This window comes from Sarcophilus harrisii, chromosome 2 (genome assembly GCF_902635505.1).
Source record: "Sarcophilus harrisii chromosome 2, mSarHar1.11, whole genome shotgun sequence".
Classification (NCBI taxonomy): domain Eukaryota; kingdom Metazoa; phylum Chordata; class Mammalia; order Dasyuromorphia; family Dasyuridae; genus Sarcophilus; species Sarcophilus harrisii.
The window spans coordinates 387,840,136-387,860,641 of NC_045427.1; the positions used below are offsets into that span (position 1 = coordinate 387,840,136).

Genomic DNA, 20,506 nt, shown 5'->3' on the forward strand with positions numbered 1-20,506 from the left:
ACTCTCTTTGCCTCAGTTTCCTTTATTGTAAAATGAGGGAGTTGGACTAGGAGTTCCAAAATCACTTACAGTTCTAAATATGTGATTCTTTGGAGAAGCATGAGAAATGCAGACTAGATAAATTCTAAGGTGCTCGTTGTAATCTAGGAAAGATTTTCTTTATGGTACTTCAGAATTTGGGCTGATGGTAGAGGAAGAGAATTGCTTTGGTTTAGAAGTTCAAACAAGAAAAGTCAAAACCCCAAACCCAACCCAAATCTTGTCTGGCCCAGTAATCCTCAGAATTTCACAATTACATGGAATTGCCAATAAAAAAATGCCTTCTGCCATAAAACAGTGTGAACTTCTCCACCACCTGAGTATATTTACAATCAGCGGTTTGAGTATCAATTAAGCTCACTGCACATTATCCCAGTCTCTTCCCTTAAAGCATCACCATTTTATGACTTGGTACATTCACAGGGACAATGGAATTATCATTTAATTAAATGGACTCATGTGATGTTGCCAATACAGTTTTCAGCCTGCACATGTGCACACCCGGTGAGCAACAGCCTCTGGAGTTTGTGCTGACTCTAATAAATGTCAGCTATTTCATCCATGAAATAGGAGAGCTATCTATCACTTCTGGTACTTTGAAGAATCTGTGTATCTTGTCAGAGGGAATACTTCCTCCAGTGGTGCGGACCACAGCCCCTTTGAGCTGGTATAGTTTGTGCTCATGTTTTCACAGGAGTCCTCTGTAGAGTCTATCCAAGGTACTGCATCCAAGTCTTCTGCTTTTCCCCCTGTATCCTGAGGGTACTTTGGTAGCATTGGAATTGTCCATCTGTAGCCTTTCATTCTTTTTATATGACTGGTCCACATCTTTTTCTACCAGTGCTTGTCTTGGATAATGTCTTTTATGCTATTTCTGAAGTATGCTATTGGTAATAGAATGCCTAAGACTCTAATTCCTTTTACAGGTATAGTAACGTTATCCAAGGTGGTCTGGTGAATAGAGTATGGGCTTGGAATGAGGAAGACTTATCTTTTTGAGCTCAAATCTAGCTTACCAGCCATGAATCTGGACTACTTACCTCAGTTTCCTCATCTGTAAAATGGAAAAGGAAATGGCACATCCCTCTAATATCTTTGCCAAGAAAGCCCCAAATGGGATCATGAAGAGTTGGATAAGACTGAAAAACAATAAACAACAAAAGCAGAGAGATTTGTTCACATCACAACTTCAATGAGTTAATCAACAAACATTTATTAAATGCTTACTAAGTGCCAGGCACTGGGCTAAGTCCTGGGGATTCAAAGAAAGCCAAAACCAGGATATCTTTCCTCAAGGAATTTACATTTTAAATGGGGTGACAACACATTAAAAAAGTTGTATGTATAAGACATAAGCATTTAAAAATTTATTTTTATTTTTTTACATAAGCATTTTAAATGAAAGATATTCTTACAAAGAAAGCATCAGCATTGGTGTGTGTGTGTGTGTGTGTGTGTGTGTGTGTAGGGACTGGGAAAGATTTAGTTAATTTAAAATGGGGATAATAATATCATTCCCCTCTATGTCCTAGGGTTATTGTGAAGAAAGTGCTTTCTTCACATGACTACTTTCACAGGGGCAATAGATATTATCATTTAACTAAATAACTTGTGATGTAAGCAATACCATTTTGAGCCTGTCCACTCAGAATAACATAAATGTGCAAGCCATCATTATCTGCTCATCCTGCTCAATTCTGGATCCAAGTCATATCCATCTTCTGTAATTTTCATTTAGGAAAGGCACATAGGGGTCACAAGAGCATAGGAATTACGATTGAAAGGTATTTTAAAAATAGACTCCTCATTTTACAGATAAGGAAACAGAGACCTAAAGTGCTTAAGTGTTACAGTGAGGGCATCTTTTGGGTGAGTGTTGGACTAGAAAGCAGCTGATATCCTTTCCAGCTCTCAAATTAAGTGAAAATGTGATTTTTTTTAGAGTCACATAGACAATAAATAGTATAACTAGCCTTATAGACCACTACGGCAAAACACTGTGGTACAAAACACTAGCAAGATCTTGGACAAAGTCAAGAATATAGAAAAAAACATCTTTATTCCTTTTTACAACACCATGATTTATCTTTATCTGGTATGCTAGAAGTATTTTGGTCATCATAGAGTTACTTGTGTAATAGGTATATGATGTCTCTATGTCTTGAGAAGCAGGGGTTGTAGGGAGAAAAAACCAAGATTCTTTAATCTGGAAAGGCAAAGGTTGATGAGAAATGGGATTGGCATTTATGTAGTCATGAAAAGGTTTGAAGATGAGCAAGGGCATGTTCTCTAAAAAATTGAACTTAGAGTTCTGCCTCAATAATTCCTGCTCTTCACTCCCATTTCAAGCCCACACTATCTTGAGTTTTGAAAAAGATGATTTTAGGATAAATTAAAATAAATCTTTCTTTTCCCATTAGGGAACTCATTGCCCCAAGGAGTGCCACAGTTGGGAAATAAATATAGGTTCAAGAAGTGATTGGAGAAGTGTGTGTGTGTGTGTGTGTGTGTGTGTGTGTGTGTGTGTGTATGTATATATCTATATCTATTTATTTATTCATTTGTTTATAACAGGATCATTGTTGAAGCTCAAGTTTGGGTTTCCTCTCTTTTATAAAACCTTCTCTAATTCTCCTATTGGTGATGACTTCCTTCCTTGGATCTTGGAAAACATTCTGTACTTCTCTCATGCTTCAATATTCTGTTCTGAAAACATGTTGTTATATGGTTGTAGTTTTCATTCCCTATTTCTCTTATTGTACTATAAACTTTATAAATTTGTAACTATGTGTTTATGTTTTTTAAAAAAATTATTTTTATTCTCCTGAATTTGACAAACTAGAAAACATGAACATTTCCATGAGCAAAAAAGATCAACAAAAGAAGATTTTATAAGAAACTAGAGATTTTTATTATGTATAAATATTATTTGTAGAAAGACATAATGAATTGAACACATTTATTTCAGAGTTATGCTATTTGTCTGTATATTTCCTTGGAACTGCCTTTTATTATCTTCTATGTATTGCAAAAAGCCTCCAATCACTCTTCCTTTTTTTCTTGGCTTCACAAGGACTAACCTTATGTCCCTCATAGTTTTCCTTTTCTTTTTTTAAAAAAGGTCTCCTTTGTAGCAATAATGTTAGTAAAGCAAAACTATTGGATATATCTCAAAAAGGTAGGTCTCATTCTGCATCTTTTTTCTCTTACTTGCTAGTCAAGGAATAGTTAGCATGCTTAATCCTCTGTAATAATCGTTGGTCATTCATCAGATTTCTTATTCTTTCAAAGTTGTTTTTACTTAAAATATTGTAGTTATATAAATTGTCCTGAACTTTTAAATTCACTCTATATTAGTTCATACAAATCTTTCAAGGTTTCTCTGAATCATTACTTCTTACAATGTGTTAATTTTCCATGTTAATTATATCATAATTTGTTATATGCATCATTTTCTGTCATTCCTCAGCTGATGGGAACCTAGTTGGTTTCCAGTTCCTTGCTACAATAAAAAAAAAAAAAAGAAAAAACTATCATAATGACTATCTTTTGTACATATAGGTTATTTTCCTCTTTCCTTGATATCTCTGGGATATATACTATATAGTAGAACAACAAAGTCAAAGAATAGGAACAGTTTAGTGAATTTTAATGTATGTTCTAAATTGTATTCTAAAATGACTGAACTAGTGCATTAGTGTACCTGTCTTCTCATATTTCTACCCCAAATCTGATGATTTGTGAACCTTAGATGTTGTGAGGTGAATCTTAGTTATTTTAATTTTCATTCTTATTTATTAATAGTTATTTGGAGAATTTAAGTTCTTTGTTAACTTATTCTGAGAACTACCTGTTTACAGTTTTTTGACCATCAATCTATTAGGCAATGGCTCTTGTTCTTGAATTTTAAATATTTGCTTATATTTCTCAAATATTGGATCTTTATTAGAGAGGCACTCCACAAATATTTAACTACTTAACTCTTCCTTCTAATCATAATTTAATTTAATTGAATATTCTCCTCAAATTTATATAGTTAGAATGGTTGGTTTTATCTCCTTTGATTTTTTTCCTTTTTTGGGGGGGGTGTGTGGCACAAAGAATCAGTGTTAAGTGATTTGCCTACAGTCACATAGCTAATAAAGGACAAGTCAGTATTTGAACTCAGATCCTCCTGCCTCCAGGGACAATTGTTTATACACTACACTATCTAATTGCCCCTCCTTTTATTCTATTTAATGTGTATTTTGTCAAAAACAAACAAACAAAACAAAACAAAACTCTATCCCTGTGAATCTGTTTCCACTTGTAAATTATTTAAGTAGGTGGTATTAGACATTAGTCTGAATTTGATATTTGCCAATTGATGTCTCTTTTTTCCTAAAAGATTTTGTTGCATAGAAAGTCTTTATTCTGGTTACTTGGATCCTTAGGTTTATTGAACATTGGATCTTGATTAATCTTTCTATTTTCAACCAGTTCCCAAGCAGTTTTTAATAATTACTGGTATTCCTAAGTGTTCTTTCTGGTTATATTCATTATTATTCCCCTTAACATTTTTGACCTTTTGCTCTAGATGAATTTGGCTATTTTTTTTTCTGTTTCTGTGTGATTTTTGTCTGGTTTTTTTTTATTTCATAACTTTTTATTTACAAGCTATATGTATGGGTAATTTTACAACATTGACAATTGCCAAACCTTTTGTTCCAATTTTTCCCCTCCTTTCCCCCACCCTCTCCCCTAGATGGCAAGATGACCAGTAGATGTAAATATATTAGAGTATAAATTAGATACACAATAAGTATACATGACCAAACTTTTATTTTGCTGTACAAAAAGAATCGGACTCTGAAATATTGTACAATTAGTCTGTGAAGGAAATCCAAAATGCGGGCAGGCAAAAATATAGGGATTGGGAATTCAATGTAATGGTTCTTAGTCATCTCCCAGAGTTCCTTCCCTGGGTATAGCTGATTCAGTTCATTACTGCTCCATTGGAACTGATTTGGTTCATCTCATTGCTGAAGAAGTCCAGGTCCATCAGAATTGATCATCATATGGTATTGTTGTTGAAGTATTATAAGGATCTCCTGGCCCTGCTTGTTTCACTCAGCATCAGTTCGTGTAAGTCTCTCCAGGCCTTTCTGAAATCATCCTGTTAGTCATTCCTTACAAAACAATAATATTCCATAATATTCATATACCACAATTTATTCAGCCATTCTCCAATTGATGGGCATCTATTCAGTTTCCAGTTTCTGGCCACTACAAAAAGCTCTGCCACAAACATTCTTGCACATACATATCCCTTTCCCTTCTTTATGATCTCTTTGGTAACTAGCCCAGTAGTAACACTGCTGGATCAAAAGGTATGTACAGTTTGATAACTTTTTGAGCATAGTTACAAATTGCCCTCCAGAATGGTTGGATGTATTCACAATTCCACCAACAATGTATTAGTGTTCCTGTTTTCCGACATTCCCTCCAACATTCAGCATTATCTTTTCCTGTCATTCTAGCTAGTCTAACAGGTGTGCAGTGGTATCTTAGAGTTGTCTTAATTTGCATTTCTCTGATTAATAATGACTTGGAGCATCTTTTCACATGGCTAGAAATAGTTTCAATTTCTTAGTCTGAGAATTGTCTGTTCATATCCTTTGACCATTTATCAATTGGAGAATGGCTTAATTTCTTATTAAATTAGAGTCAATTCTCTATATATTTTGGAAATGAGGCCTTTATCAGAACCTTTGACTGTAAAAATATTTTCCCAGTTTATTGCTTCCCTTCTAATATTGTCTGCATTAATTTTGCTTGTACAAAAACTTTTCAGTTTGGTATAATCAAAATTTTCTATTTTGTGATCAGTAATGATCTCTAGTTCTTCTTTGGTCATAAATTCCTTCCTCTTCCACAGGTCTGAGAGGAAAACTATCCTATGTTCCTCTAATTTATTTATAATCTCATTCTTTATGCCTAGATCATGAACCCATTTTGACCTTATCTTGGTGTACGGAGTTTCCAGTTTTCCCAGCAATTTTTGTCGAACAGTAAGTTCTTATCCCAAAAGGTCTCTGGGTTTGTCAAACACTAGAATGCTATAATTATTGACTGTTTTGTCCCGTGAACCTAACCTATTCCATTGATCAACTAATCTATTCCTTAGCCAATACCAAATGGTTTTGGTAACTGCTGCTCTGTAACATATTTTTAGATCTGGTACACCTAGGCCACCTTCATTTGATTTTTTTTTCATTAATTCCCTTGAAATTCTTGACCTTTTGTTTTTCCATATGAATTTTGTTGTTATTTTTTCTAGGTCATTAAAATAGTTTTTTGGGAGTCTGATTGGTATAGCGCTAAACAAATAGATTAGTTTAGGTAGTATTGTCATCTTTATTATATTTGCTCGCCCTATCCAAGAGCATTTAATGTTTTTCTAATTGGTTAGATCAGACTTAATTTGTGTGGAAAGTGTTTTGTAGTTTTGCTCATAAAGTTTCTGATTTTCCCTTGGCAGATAGATTCCTAAGTATTTTATACTATCAGTAGTTACTTTAAATGGAATTTCTCTTTGTAACTCTGACTGTTGGATTTTGTTAGTGATATATAAGAATGCTGATGATTTATGTGGGTTTATTTTGTATCCTGCAACTTTGCTAAAGTTGTGGATTATTTCTAATAACTTTTTAGTAGAATCTCTGGGGTTCTCTAAGTATACCATCATATCATTAGCAAAGAGTGATAATTTGGTTTCCTCATTGAATTTAGCTATTTTTTATAGTTCTTTATATTCATGGTAATTTGATAGTATCAAATTACTGTATCAAAAATTACTGAATAAAATATTAATTGATGTATATTATAATTTTATTAGTTGGAATAAGCCAATTATGAGCATTTGATATATTTGTATCTATTTCTTAAACATTGTTTTATAATTCTTATAATACTGTTTTATAATTTTTATATGTATTTTGATAGTTCTATATTCTATAGTTATTTTGAATAAAACTTATCTATTCTAGTTTTTTTGGTAAAATATAAAGAAAAGATAATTTTTATAAGAGTTTAAAAAAATATTCTGATTATTTCTTGAAGTTATCATTTTAATTGACTAGGGTTCTTTGTATAGACAATCACATCACCTGCAAAAAAGATTATTTAATTATTTACCTTCTATAATTTTTTAACTACTATATCTGCTTAATTCCTAAATTTCTCTTTCTTGTTATTGATGTAGTTAGCATTTCTAGAAAAATATTAAATAATAGTGTTAATAACAGCTATGCTTATTTTATCCCTGATCCTACTGGAAAGGCCTGCAACTTATGCTGATTCTTTTTTTCTTCAGGATTGGGGGAAAATTAAGTTTTTATTTATAAGACACTGTAAAACGGAAAATTCTATATAGAAATAAGAACCCTGTTGAGGATAGAGATTTTATACAATATGTGCAGAGTTCAAACTGTTTAAGTATGCTTGAGTGCTACATTAAAAATCATATTTAAAAAAAAAGATCTTTGTGGAGACACAGTAAGATAAAATTACACCAAGAACAAGGCATCCAAGAATTGATGGTTTGAATATAAAATCTAAAAGTTAAAGGTCTCAGGTGTGCCATCTTGAATCTGGAAGGCACAGACATTTGAGGTAGATTCTAATACAATATTTTGATCTTGCTCTGTGGAAAATATTTTTCAATTAAGCTTGAAGAAGACTTATGTACTATTTCATTTTCAGGGGATTGGAGTGCTTCATTTCTGTCTAGTCCTCCACATTCTTCAATTAGGAAACAGTTTTTCAGTTTCATTTAGTTTTTCAGCAGCTAGAAAAATATTTTAAATTACATCCAAAATAACAAACAGGAAAATTTTGCTGTCTTTTGCAGATAAAAGATTGGTTAAAGGTTCTAGAATTTCATTTTGAACAAGATACACAATCTGATCAATTGTTCCATCATTTGTGTAGTTTGTGATAATCCATACATATAACATCTTTTTTTTTTGCGACTCAAAGTCTCTTTTTGGCAAAATTCCAGTCAAGTATAGAACTAATCCATGATTTTTAACTTGCTGTATTTGATCCTGATAGCCAGCTGTAATGTTTGAGATTATCCACGAAATCTCCTTATGGATATTGGTTTTGGAGTCAATAAATAGGTTAGCAAAGATTCTTGAACTAGCAATTGCTCTTGAAGTTATGACAATCAGAGTTTGTTCATCTGTCCCAGTAACAATATTTCCTATAGCCTGTAAGGAAGGAGATACTATTGACAATTTATGAGATCCTAGAAGTTTCACTAACTGTGGGACAACTTCATTTTCTACCACCACTTCAGTCAAGCATGTGAGCCATCTGTGAGATAGGAAATGATCTAACAGATATGTTAGAATTTCTCTATTACCATGAGGCAAAAGGTGAATTAAGGAATTTGGTCAATAGCTTCTCTTAGGAATAGGATTTTTGGGACAACAAAGATTTGAAAATGTCCAGATAAGATTTCTTAAATGTTAATGATAATATATCAGGAACTTCATATAATATGACAAATGGAGCTAGAATAGGATCTTTTGCACCATGCAAAGTTTCTGTAGGCTGAACCATCATCTGCAATGTTTCCTAGGACCCATGTTGTCTGTTCACTGATGTGAGACCAGGGAGAAACTAACAGAACAATGAACATAGGCATAGTCCCTCTGCATCTACCACAGTCTTGCTTTGGTCAGATGTCTCAGAAGTAACGTTTGTTGGTAAATTTGTTGTTAATCAGATTAAACTGAGTAAGATTATAATTTGTCCTGCCCAAGAAGTCTATAAATTTTGGAATCATGACAGCATCAATTATTTGGAAGAGAGAGGTGGGGAAGTGCCTATTAAGTAGTTTCTTTAGATAGCCTGAAGTTGAAGCTCCAGATTATTTCTATTCATACATTTGACAATTTCTTCAACAGACTAGTGACCTTGGTTATTTCAATTTTCTTGCAGAAGACAGAGGGAAAGTAGCCTCATCAGGAAACATTTGTGATAATTCTTTTAAGAATCTGGTCATTTTTTTTTTTTTTTTTTAGTTTTTCTTAGTTCTATATTTACTTCAACACATGATTCTTATTCCTATGCTTTTTCTTTGTTTTTTCCAACCTACTAAGCCTCCTGTGCTGGTGAGTGAACATTTTCATTGGTGGACTTGGCTGTCTTTAAAAGGGAGAAAAGGAAGGAAGGAGGTTGCCAGAGACTGCATGGATGAGGTTGCTGCTTAGTCAAGGTTGAGTGTGTTTGGCTCTTTATTTTAGAGAGCCACTATTTACCAAGTAAAGGCAAAGTCCATTTATTTCTAGTTTACTTTTAAATAAAAAACAAATATGAGTGTTATATTTTGCTAAGAGTTTGAAAATATAATCATGTGATTCCAATAGCTTTTGTTATTAATGAAGCCTATTATATTTATAGTTTTCCTAATATTGAACCAACTATTCAGTCAGGGTATGAGTTTAACATGGTTATAGTTAGAAGCCTTTTAATGTATTAGTATAGCTTCTTTACCAACATTTTAATTTCAATATTAATTAAGGATATTAGTCTATTTATGTCATGGGAGGAATTTGAAGTGTTCACTTATTTTCCAATTTTAACAGTTTATGTAATATTGGAATTAAGTTTTCTTTGATGATTTGATAAAATTTACTTATAAATTTATCTGGTCCTAGGATTTTTGTCTTTGGGAGATCATTTATGACTTGTTCATTTCTGCCCCATTTCCCATGGACATTATTTTTTCCTTTTTTTTTTTTGTTAACCTAAGCATTTTATATTTTTGCAAATGTTTTGTTTAAGTTATTAGCCTTTGGCATGTAATTGGACAAAGTAGTGTCTCATAGTACCCTCTTCATTTATTGTGAATTTTTCCTTTTTATTTTTGATACTGGTAATTTGATTTTCCTCTTTCTTTTGAAAATTAAATCAACATTTAATTCTCTCTCTCCAAAAATGTCTAGTTTTATCTATTGATCTGATAGGCATTTTTTCAGTTTTGTTAAATTTCTTTGATTTTTTAGAATTTCTACTTAAACAACTTTAACTTCTAATAAAGCTTTAAAACTTATTAGCTTTCTATGTTTCTATTTCAGTTCTATGCCCAATTTATTGATCTGATATGTTTTGTCAATGAAAATGTTAAGAGCCATATTATTTCCTTAATGTTTGCTTTGATTGTATCACAAATTTTTGGCATGTTGTTTTGTTACCGTTTTCTTTAATGGAATTATGTATTGTTTCTATGACTTGTTCCTTAACTCATCAGTTCTTTCTAAGCTACTCATTTTCTTTAAAATTCTTTCTTTTCTTTCTTCTCAAGTTCTTATTTCACTTATGCTTCCATCAAAAAAAAAATACAACAACTTCTTAGTTTATTTTTTTTCCCTGGATACTCTTGTGATCCTAGTGCCTAAGCCAGTTTTTAGCTTGGAGGATCTGCTTGTACTTATGAAGTTATTATCTTCCCTGCATTTGTCCCTTGAGAGTCTCTTGACCCATCATATTTTTTCGTAGTGTTCAATATCTCCTTTTCTTTATTTATATCTTCAGTCTCAGTTCCTGTTTTGGGTTTTTGTGCTAGGTGTATATCTTCCTGTGCTCTTTAACGGGATAGTCATGCCCTTTTTGGTTCTGAATTTGATCCTTTGGGCTCCTTTCATGGAATATTTGTATTCAGAATGCTATGGTAGTCAGCCTCCCCTGTACTTCTAGGCTCAGAGTGTTGTAGTTTGAAGGGATCACTGGTGTACCTTAAGTCAGATTGCTATAGCATTACAGATCCTTGAAATATTGTAGTCAGAGAAACTATGGAATATGAAGTAAGAGAGGTCAGAGTGCTGTAGGTTTCCCATAACTCTCAGGTTTCTCATCCTTCAAGATCTCCTATTTACGAGTATTGTATTCTGCAGACTTCAGGGCCTTTTGAAGTATTTTGAGACTGAGCATCCTGGGTTGTCCTATTTAGGACTATGTTTGCATCGTGTCCCCAAATCTGTGGCCAGTTGAAACACTACATATTTTCTTTCCTGGGTTTCTCTATGCATTTACTCTGTTTTTCCCTCTGCTTTCTTTACAACTTCCCTTTACAGTACTTCAGGCTTCAAGTGTCTCCTGAAACAACTTTGGTCTGCTGACTATCAGGCTTCTGGTTTATTTACCTTCACTCATGCTGGCTTCCCTAATGGACTGGCTTCTCAGTATTCTGTCTAGCTTTGTGAATGGTTTTGGACTGGGTAAAGAATCTTACTGTGATTTCACTTTGCATGTCTTACTTATGAGTTGTTTGGTGATATTTTTATGCTTTTCTGGGGGATATGGAGAGACCTGAGTTCCTCTGTGACTTTTCATTTGGTCATCTTCACCAGAATTCTACCAAATTAATTTATTTCTTTGACCTCCTTTAATGTCTAGAATAGTCTTTTGGTTGTATTTATTTAATGCATTTAATAGATAACTATAGAATTGAACTAAATGTATTGGGGGCATATTCCTAGCCTTTCAAGGTAAAGATGTTTTATACTAATGCCCTTCTTGAGCTTAGTACTCAGTATTCACTACCTGCCAATCTCACCCTACTTTTTGCCCTGTGTCATTGTATATACCTTCTCAGTGCTAGGAACAGATACCCTCCACCCCATCCTGATCTTTGCTTAATGAAATATTGACTTGCCTTTAAAGTTCAGTTCGGGTGCTGTTTCTTCCATAAGGCATTCCCTGATCCCTCCAGCTAGTGATGATGTCCCCTTTCTTGAATTTTAAAAGGCTTTTCTGTTGGACTTTTATTATGTATTTATATTCTAACTTGAATGAATCATTATTTACTGTTTTATTTTTTTCATAGATTATAAATTACTTGAGCGAAGCATGTCTATCGTGTTTCATCTTTATTTTTCCAGTGCCTTTTTTATTGGCAAAATTCTTTGTTTTCTTTAAATGTACCACTTCAGAGACCCTTAAAGAGAGTGAAGTGATTCCATGGAATAAAACAAAATTAGGAGGGGAAGAAAGAAAATTTCTTGGGAGGTAGTGGGGGGTGGAGAGGAATTCTCAGTAATGGAAATCAATAGGCCAGAGCTGGGATGAGTAAAAGACTGATAATGATAGATCGAAATAGCCCAGAAAATTCAGGGATGGCTCTATTTATTGCTCATCAACTCCAGTCTATAAAGCAGATTTGGACTAGGCAGAGAAAAGAGATCTAGAATAATAAATGGACTTATTTGATATTAGAGAGGTCAATTGTATCTTTCAATCAATTATTTTTTTCAGTATTTTATTGGAGAATATTAATCTGAATAGACCAGTAGTCTGAACCACCATGATATTACTTGACTTCACAAAAAAGCCATTTATTTGTTTATCTATTTATTCATTGATCACTTATTATATATCTCTTTTGCCCATTCTCTGTTTCTATTGAAAGGGAAGAGTGTTTGGATGATGAGCCATCTCATTGCATCTCATCAGTATCTTTAGTTTCTTCTGCTTCTCTGATTGGATGACTTGAGGATAGAGCAAAAAATTCTTCTCATGGCCTACTTTAATAAAGATCTCAAAATGCCAATGATCTCTTCACTTGCCACCAGCTGTTTTGTTTAGTTTCAACTCCTTCATCATCTCTTCATCTTGCTCCTGTGCTGGGCACCCTCTTATATTCTCTATCCTCTGCTTTTCAGTTTTCTTTTGTGTATTGTTTTCCCCAATTAGATTAAAAGCTCCTTGAGGACAGAAACTTTTTTTTTCTTATTTATATCTCTAGCACTTATCAAAGTGCTTGGCACATAGTAGGCACTTAATATTTATCACATTATATCATAAGAACTATATCAGACCTCAGAAAACCTAAGACCTATTTAAACTCTGTTATGTAATCTCGAACCAATAGTTTTAGTACTCTGAGTCTGTTTTCTCTCTGTGATATGGGGATAAAGTCTTAGTCTTTATTTCATAAAGGTTTGGGGAGTTGATGCATATAAAGTACTCTGCAAATAACTGACATTTCTATAAGACTTTTTGTTCAGAAGTACTTTACAGACATTATCTCACCTGAGTATCATAAGAGCTCTTTGAACGTAGTGCTACAGGCATTATTTTTATGTTACAGATGGGGAAACTGAGAAGGGAAAGGATTAAATGGCTTCCTTAGGGTCATATTTGTGGTGAGTATTTGAGAACTCAGGTTCTCCTGACTATATCTACCAGGCCATATAGACCTTTTTATAAACTTGAACATGCTTGATATGACAGAGTGGTGGTGTTTTGTAGGGACAACAGAAGCTCATAGGATGAGTGGGAAAATCATGGAAATAAAAATGCTTGGTTCAGTTCAGTGCTGTATTGATATCAGCACCAAGACATTGGTCTAAATCCAGATCTCCTTCAAGTAAGTACCATGCTTCTAAATTGAGAAAACTTTGAAAAAAAATTCTACCCAAGTACTACTTCTTTAGATTCCTGAGCTCCCTGATCTGTGCATTTTCTCCATTAGTACAAAATAGAACTCCACCTCCACTATCTCACCTATCCCATTCTTGTTTAGATCTTTCTGTAATTCCACTGAGAATTCTCTCAAAGTCCCAGAGGCTTCTGCTAGTTTTTTGTTTGTTTGTTTTATTAATTGTCCCGCAGCATTCAACTGTCCATCTGTCATCCTTCATTTTTCCTATATAACATGAATACCTCTTATACATATCTTGAGAAAGTTGTTCTTATTATAGTCCCCTCCTTCTCTAACTTCCCTATATTTAATTAGCTTGTTTTATTCATATTAATTCTTTTTATATTTATTCTTGGGTGTGACTCATTTTTTCTAAAAGTGGAGAAGATTGCAAAATACATGTGTACAGAGGAGAGAGAGAGAGGAGAGAGAGAGAGAGAGACAGACAGATAACAGATAGAGAGACAGAAACAGAGACTGAGAGAGAAAGAGTGACATGGTGATGGGGAAAGAGACAGAGACAGAGAGGCAAAGAGCACAAGAATAGATGCGTATTCATGAAGTATGTGGTCTAGCAAATGACAATGAGTCAGAATGAATCAGATCCCCAAATCCAGAGTGAGAGAGATTAGGCTAAATGAGCAATTTCTTTCATAGTTTCATTGGGGGTGGGGCAGAAGGTGTGTAGGAATAAGAACCTCATCATTATCCAAACACAACGCTAACATGAAGGGGGTGAAATAATTTATTGTTAAATCACAGGCTGACCTATTCAGCATTGTAATTTTAATGTAAGACTAACCTTTGAAAATAGATGGAGTGATATCAATTATTAAGGAGAAGACATTCATCAGCTAGATGGTGTCTATTAGTAATTTTCTGCCTGAATAGTTATCTCATGGAGTACAGTTGCTGCTGCCTCTGAGCTGAGGGAAAATGAAGGGCCCAGTTACCCTTTCCTGACTTGTACGGCTGTTTTTAATCAGCTTCTCTGCTGTCAAATGAAATGAAGAGACTGAAATATTATCCAGTGTGCTGTATCACTGTATACTCACAATTCCTGACTGCAACACTCGGCATTACCTCAGTTTGGAGACAGAATGAATTGCTTTGCTTTGGATCAATCAGCTAAAAGAGTATTTATTTAGCAGCTACCCTTTACCTGTCTCTTATGTTAGAACTATAAAGGCACCTTTTCTTGTCCCCAAATATCCCCAATTTATCTGGAAAGACAAAATCGATGCCTATGAAACAAATGGTGAACAAGACTTAAAGATACTAGAGTGTGCATCCAAAGTCCTAAATGTTTGAAAATGGGAGAGAATAGAATGGTATTGAGTCATCAGTACTGGGCAATATGATACAGGAAAAGAAGAATAAATTTGGGGGTAGTAGACTGTGTTTGAATCCTGGCTCTGCTACTTAATTGTGGCACATCACTTCCACTAGTTGGGTTTCCTCTAGATATTCAGTTTTCTTATGTGTAAAGCAAGGGATTTGGACTGGGATGTTTTCTATAGTCTTAGCTTTATTACATTTTAAGGTCCCTGTCCAAATCTAACATTCTGTCTTTTAAGGTCTCTAACATTCTGTGATTCCAATTGGAAAAGGCTCCAGGTATAGCCAAAGTTACATCCTGTAAAATGAACTAAGCATTCTCACCAGGTCTCTGTCCTAATGCTATGTTTGAGGTGTCACATTCCATTTCAGGCTGACTATTGCTGCTCTTAGAATAAGTTTTCAATCTCTGTCTCTCTGTCTCTGTCTCTGTCTCTCTCTCTATTATACTCTCTCTCTCTCTCTCTCTCTCTCTCTGTGCCTGTCTCCTCCCTCCCTCCCTCCTCCCCTTTCATTCTTCTTTTTCCTCTACCTCTATCTCTCTCCAGTGGTCCATTTTCTCTGTGATGTCACACTCACCCAGATACAGCTAGCCAGTTAGCTAGAGAAGCCATTAGACATATTTGAGTTTGTTTTTTTTAAAGTGCTTTTTCTCTGACTATATTCAGACTTTCTGATACCTAGTATCTAATCTGACTTGAGGTAAGAAAATTCTCTTTAACTGCTGTTCTACTCAGGTAATTTATTTTATATCTTTCAGGTCCTCTTGGGGATTCTATGTAACTACAAAGTAGCTATCTGGAATTAAGATAGCTGGAAATAAGAATATCTAGAATTCTTTTCAACTCTCACAATGCTTCTGGTTGCTATGAAAATCAGCTTGGGGCAAGACTCACTAGGACTGAGAGTTAGTTAAACTACCTCTGTCTTTGTTATACATTCTTGCCTTTGTTTTGCATTTTATGCCATCAGTAAAATCACAAGTTTCCTTTCAAGATGAATTTTTAGGAAATGTCCATTGGATAATGCTCTTTGAAAAAAGCCAGGAGCCTAAATCATCAATAACTTTTCAACTTGATATGCTCAACAAATTCTCTGAATTTTCAGGTTTTAGCCCAATATGGTTTAAATTCTCACATGGCATTCTCAATACTTGTCAAGAAGTTTAAAAGCTAGATTCTGGAAATCCCATAATTAATGTATTTTGGCAAAAACATTGACAATAATTAAGCAAGCCCCCTGAAATATAACAATAACACCTTATCATTGTATAGGATTTTAAACTTTTGAATGTATCCTCCTGTTGTGATTCTCACAAGAAACCTAAGGATTGTCAACCCATTTGACAGATGAAAAAACTGAGACATAGTGAAGACAATAAAACACATTTCATGGAATATTGAGGTTTAAAATCTATTTTCATAACAACTTTGTGAAGTAGATAGTTTTACTATTTGCATTTTATAGATGAAGAAAACAAGATTCAAAGAAGGAAAATGATTTGTTCATGCACAGAAAACTAAAAAGTACCTAAGAGTTTGTGCCTTCTGACTACAAGTCATGTACCTTTTTTACTACTCCATGCTGCTCATTTATCAGCATCAGGTTCTTTTCATTATGACACATACTCCCTACAGTGCTAGCCATCCATACTTTAACCATGATTTTTCTTGGGGAAATATGGCCATGGCTTCCAGTATCTTAGGCCAAAATATTAGTACTGCACAATGGCTCTTATGCACTTCAGTTCACAACTTCTTCACTCAATAAGGAGTGTCTATACTTCCAAACATTAGGTAAGAGATGGAACAAAAACATTAAATAGCCACAAGTTTGGAGAAGTGATAGTAAAAAGAATGTTAAAAGAAAAAAACAAAGATCAATAACAAATAGGAAGCCAAGAATATAGAGAAGAAAAAGAATAAGAAATTATAATATAGGGAAAAGTAATTATAACTGTGAATCTGAAAGGGACAAACACCCACAAAATGGAAGAATTTAGAGGACAAGATTAGAAAACAAAATTTACAATATGCTGCTTAAAAGAAACACATTTAAAACATAAATATTCAGAGAAGTAAAATAAGGGATTGGAGTAAAATTTGACTTATGTGATCACACACACACACAAAATCACATCAGCAATTTTGAATTCAGACAAGGCAATACCAAAAATAGACTTAAAGAGCTAGAAGGAAATATTTTGCTGTAAGATAAAATAGACAAAACATTGGTTTCAATATTTAACGCATAAATATATCAAATGATATGGTTTCTAAATTTTTTTTTTAAAAAAGAGGAAAGTTTAAAAAGATATTGCAACAATAGATAACAATCTATAATACTGAAGGACCTTAGTTTACACCATCAGTCCTATATCAAACCAATAAAAACTAACAAGAAAGATGTGAAAGACAGGAATAGAACTTAAAAATAATATACTCTAGACTTCTGAAAACATTGAATGAAAATAAAAAAAGAGAATACATATGTCCAGCTATGCAAGGCACTTTTGCAAAAATTGATCATGCCTTAGGATATAAAAACTTTACAGATAAATGATGAAAGTTAGAAATAATATCTTTTTTTGATCATAAAGTAATAAATTATATTAAATAAGGTTCCAATGGGGGGAACCTATTAAAATCAATCATACAAACAAAATCATTCAAACATAACAAATACAAAAGAATTATGGGGTCAAAGGACAAATAATAGGAATTGAAGTTTTTTTAAAAGTAATGAAAACAATGAGACAAAATGCTAAAATTTTTGGAAGCCCTTAAGAGAAAATTTATATCACTAAATATTTTAATTGATAAAAAGAGAAAGAATAAATCAATGATTTAAAAATTTAACAAAAAATCACGAAAACCAATAAAAAAAACTGTAATTAAACACCAAAATAGAAATTCTTAAAATTAGGGAAGAAAGTTACAAAATTGAAAAAAAACTACTTTTCAATTAATAAATAAAACTAATAGCTGTCATTTTGAAAAAAAAAAAAAAGACAACATGGAAAAGCTATTAACTAATTTGATTTAAAAGAAGGAAAAGGAGAACCAATACCAGTGCCAGAAATGAAAAAGAATTCACTATAAAAGAAGAAACAAAGAATATTAATAGAAATTATTTTTTTCAATTCTATGCCAATTAAATCAACCATTCAATGAAATAAAAGAATATTTACAATAATATGAAATAATCTAATGGACAGAATGAGAACTAGAGAACTTAAACAATAGATTTTCAGAAGAAGATATTAAATAGGTCATAAATGAATCTCTAAAGAAGAAATTCCAGGAACAGATCAAATGACAAGTGAATTCTATCAACTATTCATAAAGCAATTAATTCTAATATTACATAAATTGTTTGTAAAAATAGTAAAAGGTGGGATCCTGTCAAATTTGTTCTCTGAGATATATGGTTTTGATATACCAGGGAGAATAAAAACAGAAAAACAAAACTATAAAAACTATATATCAATATCCCTAATGACCATAGATAAAATTATTTTAAACAAAATATTAATAAAGAAACTAAAACAATATCATGTAAAGATTATACACTGTGCTCATCTTGGCTTCATACCAACAATGTAAAGTTGGCTTAGTATTAGGAAAACCACAAATATAATTCACTATATTAATAATAAGAACTACAAAAGTCCTATTGATTATATCAACAGAGGCAAGAAAAGCTTTTGACTAACTATCATACATACTTCTTTCAAAAATGCTTTAAGGCATAAGGATAAATGAACATTTTCTTAAAATGATCAATAGTATATCTCTAAAACCAAGAACTGCCATTGTATGTGAAAGATACAAAATTATCATCCTTTCTAATAAATACAGAGATGAAAAAAGAGTTTCTATGAGGAATTCATTACTTCAGTTTAACATTGTACTAGAAATGCTGCAAAAGCAATGCCAAGAAAAAAAACAGAGATAATAATGATAGGTAAAGAAGAAACATTATCATCTTTTTTTGCAGATGATATGATGATTCAATTAAAGAACCTTAATGATCCTCAATTAAAAATTATTTGAAGCAGTAACTTCAACAAACTTGCAGGATATAAAATAATCCATACAGATAATCAGCATTTTTATATAATACCAATAAAACACATAAAAAAGATATAGAAAGAGAAATTCCTATTTAATGCAGTATAAAATACTTGGAATTTGCCTTCCAAGATACACATAAGAACTATATAAAAACAGCTACAATTTTATTTTTCATAGAAACAATTAAATAATTGAGAAAATAGAAATTGCTCATGGGTAAAAGGAGCCAATATATAAAAATGAGCCAACAATAAAATCAAATTGATTTGCTTATTCAATGCCATGCTAAACAAAGGATTATTTAATAAAAGAAAAAGTAAGAATATAATTCATAGGTAAGAAAAATAGTTCAAGAATATCAAGAGAAATAATGAAGACATGGGAATGAAGTTTGCTTGATAGTGCTAGATTTCAAAGTATACAACAAAGCAAAAAATATTAAAACAAATTTTAACTGGTTCAAAAATAGAAAAACCAACAAATGGAACAGATTAAATATATGATATACAGAAACAAATGTGTCTAGTATCCTATTATTTAATAAACAAACACCACAGCTACTGTGATATTTGACAAAAACTACTATAAAAATTGTATGGGAAGATGGAAAAATTTAAATTTAGATCAACATCTCACATGATATAAAAGATAAGCTCCAAATGGGAGTTGATCTAGGTGTTAAGTCACATTATAAATGAATTAAAGAAACATGGGAAAAAAAAAACCCTCTCAGATCTATTGATTCATGACCAAATAAGGAATAAAATCACAAAAGATAAAATGGATAAATTTGATTATGTAAAATTTTTAAAAGTTTTTGTAAAAACAAATCCAATTAAGATAATATTTACAATTAAGATAATATTTAAGGGGAATAATCAACTTGGAAAAATCTTTGCCCCAAATTTCTCTTATAAAAATGTCATTTATAAGATATATAATAAACTGATTCAAATTTATAAGAATAAGAACCACTATACTATTGATTAATGGTTTAAGGATATAAATAAGTAGTTCTCAAAAGAAGAAAAACAGGCTATCAATGGCAATATGAAAAAATGCTTCTAATTACTAATTAGAGAAATGCAAATTAAAGCAATTCTTATATTTTATTTTCAGACCATCAGATTAATACAGTTGACAAAATAGGAAAGCAATAAATGTTGGAGAGCTTGTAGAAAAACAGACACACTTGTGGACTGTTTTTGAGCCTGTGAATGGGACACCATTTTGGAAAACAATTTGAAACAATGATAAATGTATTACTAAGTAGTTCATGCCCTTTGATCCAGTTACACACTTATGAACCTATGTACAAAAGAGATCAAAGAAAGAAGATAAGGTCCTATGTGTACAAAAATATTTATAGTAGCTCTTTTTATGCGGCAAAAACCTGGAAACTGAAGAAGTGCCATTAGTTGAGGATTTATTGAATAAATTGTGGAATATGATATGATGACATACTACTTTGCTTTAAGACATAAATAGATGACTTCAAGGATGTGTAGAAAGTCATATGTATATGAACTGATGCAAAATGAAATAAAAGAAAACCAGAAAATAATTTGTACTATAACATTAA

At 32.5% G+C, this 20,506-nt stretch overlaps 1 pseudogene; it reads right to left on the minus strand.

Annotated features, from left to right (window-relative positions):
* Positions 1-7,634: 7,634 nt before the first annotated feature.
* LOC100927557 lies at positions 7,635-9,061 on the minus strand (annotated as a pseudogene).
* Positions 9,062-20,506: the final 11,445 nt, after the last annotated feature.